The following is a 7,096-nucleotide window of genomic DNA, read 5'->3' as shown; positions in this document are numbered from 1 at the left end:
GAATGGCTGCTCCTCATTTTAGACCTCGTCCGTGGAAAAACAAAACCTGAGCATGAAAGTTTTTGCAGTGGACCAATGAGCCAGGGAACTTGATCTAGTGCTTCTGTATAAATCCTCCCTGGAGGCTTCTATTTACTGGTTGTGCTCAATCAAAACACCTTACAGGGCTCTAAGGCCCTCTCTCGGGGTAGCGCATCGTGTCTCATGTGTTATTCATTCATTAAACGTTAATTGATCACTTGCTGTGCTGCCAGTCCCTTTTCTCAGGCAACCAGATGTTATCCCCATCTTGAAGGTTAGGGACTTATCTCAGAACCGAACAGGTGGTATAACCTCAGTAGTAGCTATTAACAATTTAAGGCCTACAGCTCTTCACTCGTTCCTCTTTGCCAGTACATTAGTTAGCCTACCTCTTTGGTTTCTTTATAGGAGAAATGAAAAGATGGGGTTTCGGCCCTGCACCCTTGAAAAACCTACTTCATCTCTCTGAAGTTCAGTGTTTTCAACAGTAAAGTAGAAACCCCAATATCTGCTCTGCCCTCCCCTGCCCAGCATTGCTATGAAGAACTGCAAGAGACATGTCCAGGAGGGCATTTGAATGACCCTGTATTTGCAGGGAGATCTATAATGTCAGCTGTTATTGCCTGCCAGTGGCTTCTGTCCTTACCTCTTTTCCTGAGTCTCAATGATCTCTGTCCCAGTGGCCTTAATTGCTAAAGAAATAGGAAGGGCATCATAGCAGAAGGCTCCAGGGAAGGATCCTATCACAGTCTTTCACTAACACCAACTATGGGTAAACCTGTAAGGAGTCAAAGGTTACCCCCAGTACCCCTACCAGTGCGCAGGCAGACAGGTGCACTGACGCCGCTTTCTTTGTGTCTTACGAATACACTTCGCTACACTGTGCTGTTGAAATAGCCTCCTCTTGTGTCAACTCCTGTTCCTCATTTCCTTAATTCCAGTTTACTGACTGGGAAATTTATAAGAGAGACCATATTTGGATCATTGTTATCCCATCTATGCTTAATCACTACCAACTTTAGGACAGGAAGAAGAGTGAGGACCAAGATGGGATCCAGGTGTATTGGGTAATAGTTTTATTTATAGGCAATTAGCTGGCTCACCCAAAGCCAGCTAACCAAAAGTTGGCTCACTTAAGCAAAAGGCAATCGAGTGCACAGATTTTGGAAGCTCACAAAATCAATGCGGACAAGGTGCGGAAATGAATAGAAAGGGAGAAATATTGGTCGAAAACAAAGATACAAAACAACAAAAAATTTAAAAAACAAAAATTAAAAAATAAAAACAACTACAACAAACAAAACCCAAGTAAGCAAAACCGAAGCCAAATACTTGTTTTGTTGAGAAACTAGTTTAAAAATAACTTATATTTTTGGTTTTGGCAAGGATATATCTAATCCAAACCCAGCTTATGTCCTGCAATGGATGGTTGATAAAGACTCCAATTGTTTTTGAAATTAAGAATCATCAGGAAGGTGGGTGGGGGCATGGGTGAAATAGATAAAGGGGATTAAGGGCACTTTTGTCGTGACGAGCACTGCGTAATGTATAGAATTGTTGAATCACTATATTGTACTCTTGAAACAAATATAACACTGTATGCTAATTATATTTCAATAATAATAAAAGAATCACCAGATAAGACTGAGGAAGAGAAATATTTCTTAGAACTAAACAAAGCTAAAAACATGAAAATGTACTTGAGGAGGTGGAAGAAATCCTGACAACTGAGAAGAAAAATAATGTAGTCTACTAGTATACGCAGAAAATATGAGACCATAATTTCCCCTCTCTCTTTTCCTCTCTCCCTCCCCCCTTCTCTTTTCTCTGTCTCTGGTCCCTCTCTTTCTTTCCTAATTTCTTCCTAGAGTAGAGATAGGGACAGACTGGTTAGTTAGGGAACAAGAAGGCTGGAGTTTGCTGGTGACTGGGTGGGAACGCACATTATGTTCAAAGACCTGGTTAGGGAATAGAAAGCCTACAGAATTACTTCCTAAGAGGATCCCACCATCTGGTAATGCTACTAAACGTCTGGAGCCAGTTTCAAGCCCCAGCTGGGTCTAACTGCAAAATAAGAGACGCTGAATACCTCGGCCTGGGGGTGGTAACTGCATTGGGTGATGCAGTGACTGAAGCCGATCTGAATTACCCAGAGAGGTGCTACCTCTTATCCGTGTCTGCTTTCTTTTGCTAGCAATTGGCTATCACCTTTTAAAGGATTAAAATTAACCAGGAAAGTAAAAGGATCATCTGCACAAAGGTAGAATTTTGATTTTTTTTAATGTTTATTTATTTTTGAGACAGAGAGGAGGGACAGATAGAGAGGGAGACACAGAATCTGAAACAGGTTCCAGGTTCCGAGCTGTCAGCACAGAGCCCGATGCGGGGCTTGAACTCATGAACTGCGAGATCATGACCTGAGCCGAAGTTGGACGCTTAACGGACTGAGCCACCCAGGCACCCCTAGAATTTTGAAATAGAAACTGTAACTCAGTGGTAGAGTTGGCTAAGGCAGTGGAACCCTGGCTGTTGGAACACACCCAAGCACTACAGTTTTTCTGTCTCCTACACTAGGGCTCAAGACTGAACACTAGATAATATTTGAAGGATGTGATGTGATGGTTGACTGGCTGCAAAATTTTTCTTCTGGTTGGGCGCGAGGTCTGATCTGGCCCACTGGATACCTGTGCTTATTTCTACCCCAACACTGCCCATGCAGCTGCAGACACCCTCCGCTGGGTCAGAGGAAAGGTCCTTCTCTTTACCTTTCCACCTTCGTCTGCGGGAGCGTCGAGGGAAGAACAATTAGTGGCTTCCTAAAAAGCTGTCTTTCTGCTCTCGCACATTATTCAAGCTGATGATTCTCATAAGCAATGCTTCGTCAAGCACAAGGGGGTTAGAATGTGTTGAGTGAGCTGAAGTCTCTCCCATTTGAAATATTAGGCTTGTAAAATCAGGAGTGGTTTAATTTGATCCTGGCCTACCATCAAAGCGGAGCGTCTCGTTTCCAAAACTGTCTGAGTAGAGGAAAAACCGGAGACAGAAGAGGCAACGCCCTGTATTACAAAATCTGGAACGTATATAATGGTTCCGTCTTCGTTACCGTGCAGTTGACATGATTTTATTTTAGTTGTGAGAATGGTTCATGTTCATGGAAGACTACTTGGAAAAGACAGAAGAATAGAAGGGAGAAAAGAAATGAGGCGCCTATAACTTTGTCAGGCATTTCCGGTTAGTGCTGATGTTTCACTTTCTTTCTTTTTTTTAATGTTTATTTTTGAAGGAAAGAGAGAGAGAGAGAGAGAGAGAGAGAGTATGAGAAGGAAAGGGGCAGAGAGAGAGGGAGACACAGAATCCGAAGCAGGCTCCAGGCTCTGAGCTGTGAGCACAGAGCCCTACTCGGGGCTCGAACTCACGAGCTGTGAGATCATGACCTGAGCTGGAGTCTGACGCTCAACCGACTGAGCCACCCAGGCACCCCTTGATTTTTTTTTTTTAATTTTTTTTAATGTTTTTATTTATTTTTGAGACAGAGAGAGACAGAGCATGAACGGGGGAGGGGCAGAGAGAGAGGGAGACACAGAATCGGAAGCAGGCTCCAGGCTCTGAGCCATCAGCCCAGAGCCCGACGCGGGGCTCGAACTCACGGACCGCGAGACCGTGACCTGAGCCGAAGTCGGACGCTTAACCGACTGAGCCACCCAGGCGCCCCCCACCCCTTGATGTTTTACCTTCATTCTCTGCATGCAATGTGCTGTAAATCTTGATTATGATGTCATCAAATACTGCCCATGAACTCCTGGAGGTATATCAAGAGAGCAAGGGGTGCGTGGGATGGGAAGTTCCCCATCTAAAGCTAATATTACGAATGTCACGACAATCATAAACAGAAAGAAAAAACTTCGTGGAAAAAATTCCAACTATTAACGTGTCTCAGCTGTCTTCCCCCCCCCCCCGAAATACTCCTCCTTCTTCTATGTGTTTTCCTTCTCACTGCTGGTGTGCCCTGAAATGTCACGTTTTGTGACCATGCTTACTTCTGTGGCATGGATCATTTAAGCTGAGAGATGCTCAGAGCTGGGAAATCGTTTCCAACCCGGTACAATTTGGGTAACCACAAAAATGTTTTGTTTCATATTTTAATACCTAACTCTTATTTATGGGGACGGTCAATGGTTAGAAGTGTGCTTTTACGGTTGCCTCTCAAGTCCGGTGACACGCAGGCGCTGGTTCTCCCACAACAGGAGGGTTCGCCATCATTCTGACCTTGAATGAAACTGGGTGGATACTGGGGACACAGTTGGGAGCCAGGAAACAGAACAGACCCAATCAGCCCAAGGCTCAAACTCGCAAAGCTATCCCAACTGGTGGCGTTCTAACCAGCTGATCCGTAATGACACCTCTCCTCTGTCCCTCGTACCATCTGGGCATGCCTTGCTGTAAAAGACAGAGGGGTCACCATGATGCATTGTGTACGTGGATGTGACACAGAACTTGGTGGGGGTGGCCGTTCCCAAGATTCGGTGGCACGTTTAGAGAGCACCAACTTTCCAGAGAAAAAGTGACAACTTTTAGAAATGCTATAGGAACTCCAGAAGAACAGGAAAATCAGCTACATCTGTCGGAGGAACCAACAACATTGAAAGCAAGGTAATGAAAACGATGAGTGCTTTGGAAAGAGGCAACTTCTTAGGAAACCTCAATTCCACCAGCTCCTCCCAGGACATTTGCATTGTTTATATCGCTTGATATGCAAATCTCCCCCCCCCTTTTCAGTTATTCAATATTTTGTTCTTGCGGTGTCCTCAGAGATGGTGATTCTTTGAAAATGACTTGAAAACAGGTCTAATTCCTCCCTGGCGGCCCCTCAGTGGCTATAAGTAACAAGCACGCTCCAGCATTGCCTTCTCCTCTCTTCTCTGTTCAGAATTCCTGGGAACGGGAAGCCATGGCAGGCCAGGGTGAGGGGAAGAAGTCCTGTTTCTCCCACAAGGGATCTGGACTTCAGTCCCTCACCCTACGTTTCCCTCCACAACAGACATTTCAGTACAGGAGCTCAGAAACCCAGCAGTGATTAGGTGGGAGTTGTAAGCATTGCCCAGACCGGCACAAGCTGGAGATCCTGCCCTTCCTTGCTTCCAGGCTTCTGGGAGAAGAGGCATCCACGCGTGTGCTCCTCAGTGGTTGGTCTGATGCTTGGTGTCACCAAGAGCTATGCCTAATGGGTACCGTGAGGCCCAGAGAGCAAACCAGGCCTTGAACTGACCTACCTAGTTTTTGCGTAGTCATGCTTGGTTATCTCTTGCTCATTTGTAAAACTTGCCCAAACATCCAGCCCAGCCCTGTGCTAGCTTTATGCAGATTATGGTGAGAATGGCCTCAGGACTTCACTTGGGTCTGAGTTCTAAAGTAAATAGAACGCCCACAGGGCCAGTGTGGTGGCAATAATAGTAATTATAAGGGAATAATTCTAGACCAAGGTGAAAATTCCAGCTGCCCTCGCTACGTGGGATGTTTACTCCTTATTTCTCATCTTGCACGGTGTTGTTTGTAATTTTGGTCAATGTCTTAGTCCCCTCAGGCCATAACAGCACACTGTAGACTGGGTGGTTTAAGTGACAGAAATGCATCCTCTCACAGTTCTGGAGGCTGGGAGGTCCAAGGTCAAGGTGACAGCATGGTCAGTTTCTGGTTTGCTCTCTTCCTGTATCCACATGGTAGAGAGAGAGAGAGAGAGAGAGTGAGAGAGAGAGAGAAGCAAGCTTTCTGATGTGTCTTCTCATAAAGACACTAATCCCATGATGAGGGTCGCACCCATCTGACCTCATGTAAATCTAATCACCTCCAAAGGCCTCACCTCCAAATACTGTCACATTGAGGTGTAGGGCTTCAACATGTGAAATTTGGGGGACACTATAAATAGTGTGGATTAAAATCCATAGCATTCAGAAATACAGCAACTCTGTATATCCCCACATGCATTTCCCATCTTAATCTATTTGCATATAATGAGTAAACTCAAATATATGTCTATTAATGTTGACTTGGGGAACCAGCTATGAAGAGCCATCAATGGAGGTTTGGTTCAGATTTTCACTGAGCAGTGTAGTAACTTGTTAGCTAAAGTACAATTCTTTCTAGCACATGTTTACAGGATGTGCAAGTGTCGAGGGGCAAGTATGCTCTGGAATTCACTACTGTGAATTGTATTTGTCCACACTAAGAGCAGTAAAAGGGTAAAGATAAGCAAACCAGCCAACAAGATACCTATAACTGATAGCTTGGGCAGTGCCAGGTTCATAAATTTGCTTATTGTTATTATTATTATTATTATTACTACTCATTGCTACAAATCTTCATTTGGTCTTCAACATTCACTCATGTATTCAACAAATGAATGATATGCCAGGCATTGGTGATAGAGCAAAGAACAAAGCTGCCTCGTGAAACTTACATTCCAGGAAACAGGCCATAAACAGGATAAGCAAGTAAACTGTAAATGCTGAATAAAAAAGTGAAGCAGGGAAGGGAGACAGGAAGCAGGAAGGTGAAGGATGGGGTATGGTTTGCAATTTTGGATAGATTGGCCGTGAAAGGCTCATGGAGAAAGTTAAAGAAGCAAAACTTGAAGAATGCAAGGGGTGCCCGGCTGGCTTAGTCAGTATAGTGGGTTCATCTCTTGATCTGGGGGTTGTGAGTTTGAGCCCCACTTTGGGTTGTAGAGATTACTTGAAAAAAAAAAAAAAAGAATCCCAGGGATGGTCAGATGGATGAATATCTGTGGGGAAAGCCTTCCTGGAAAAGGAAGTGTCAGCACAAAAGCCTTTGAAGGGGGTGTGGCCACAGCAGGGGGAGAGGAGATGAACTTGGGGGTAAGGAGGGAGTCAACCAGACAAGTGACATCGGAATCTGAATTACATCCATTGTTAAAAATCACTGCACGCATTTCCCTCAGATTTTAAAAATAAAGTCCAGGAGACTTAAACATACAAATAATTGTCAGATTATCTCGGGTCGAAATCCTTACATTTGAACCATTTTCCCTTCCATATACTGAAAATTAAAATCCATTGTT

The sequence above is a fragment of the Lynx rufus genome, unplaced genomic scaffold (assembly GCF_022079265.1).
Source record: "Lynx rufus isolate CCGP_SWC_20201006 ecotype Redwood Valley unplaced genomic scaffold, mLynRuf1.p SCAF_6, whole genome shotgun sequence".
Classification (NCBI taxonomy): Eukaryota; Metazoa; Chordata; class Mammalia; order Carnivora; family Felidae; genus Lynx; species Lynx rufus.
Note: the sequence above shows the minus strand (reverse complement) of the source record.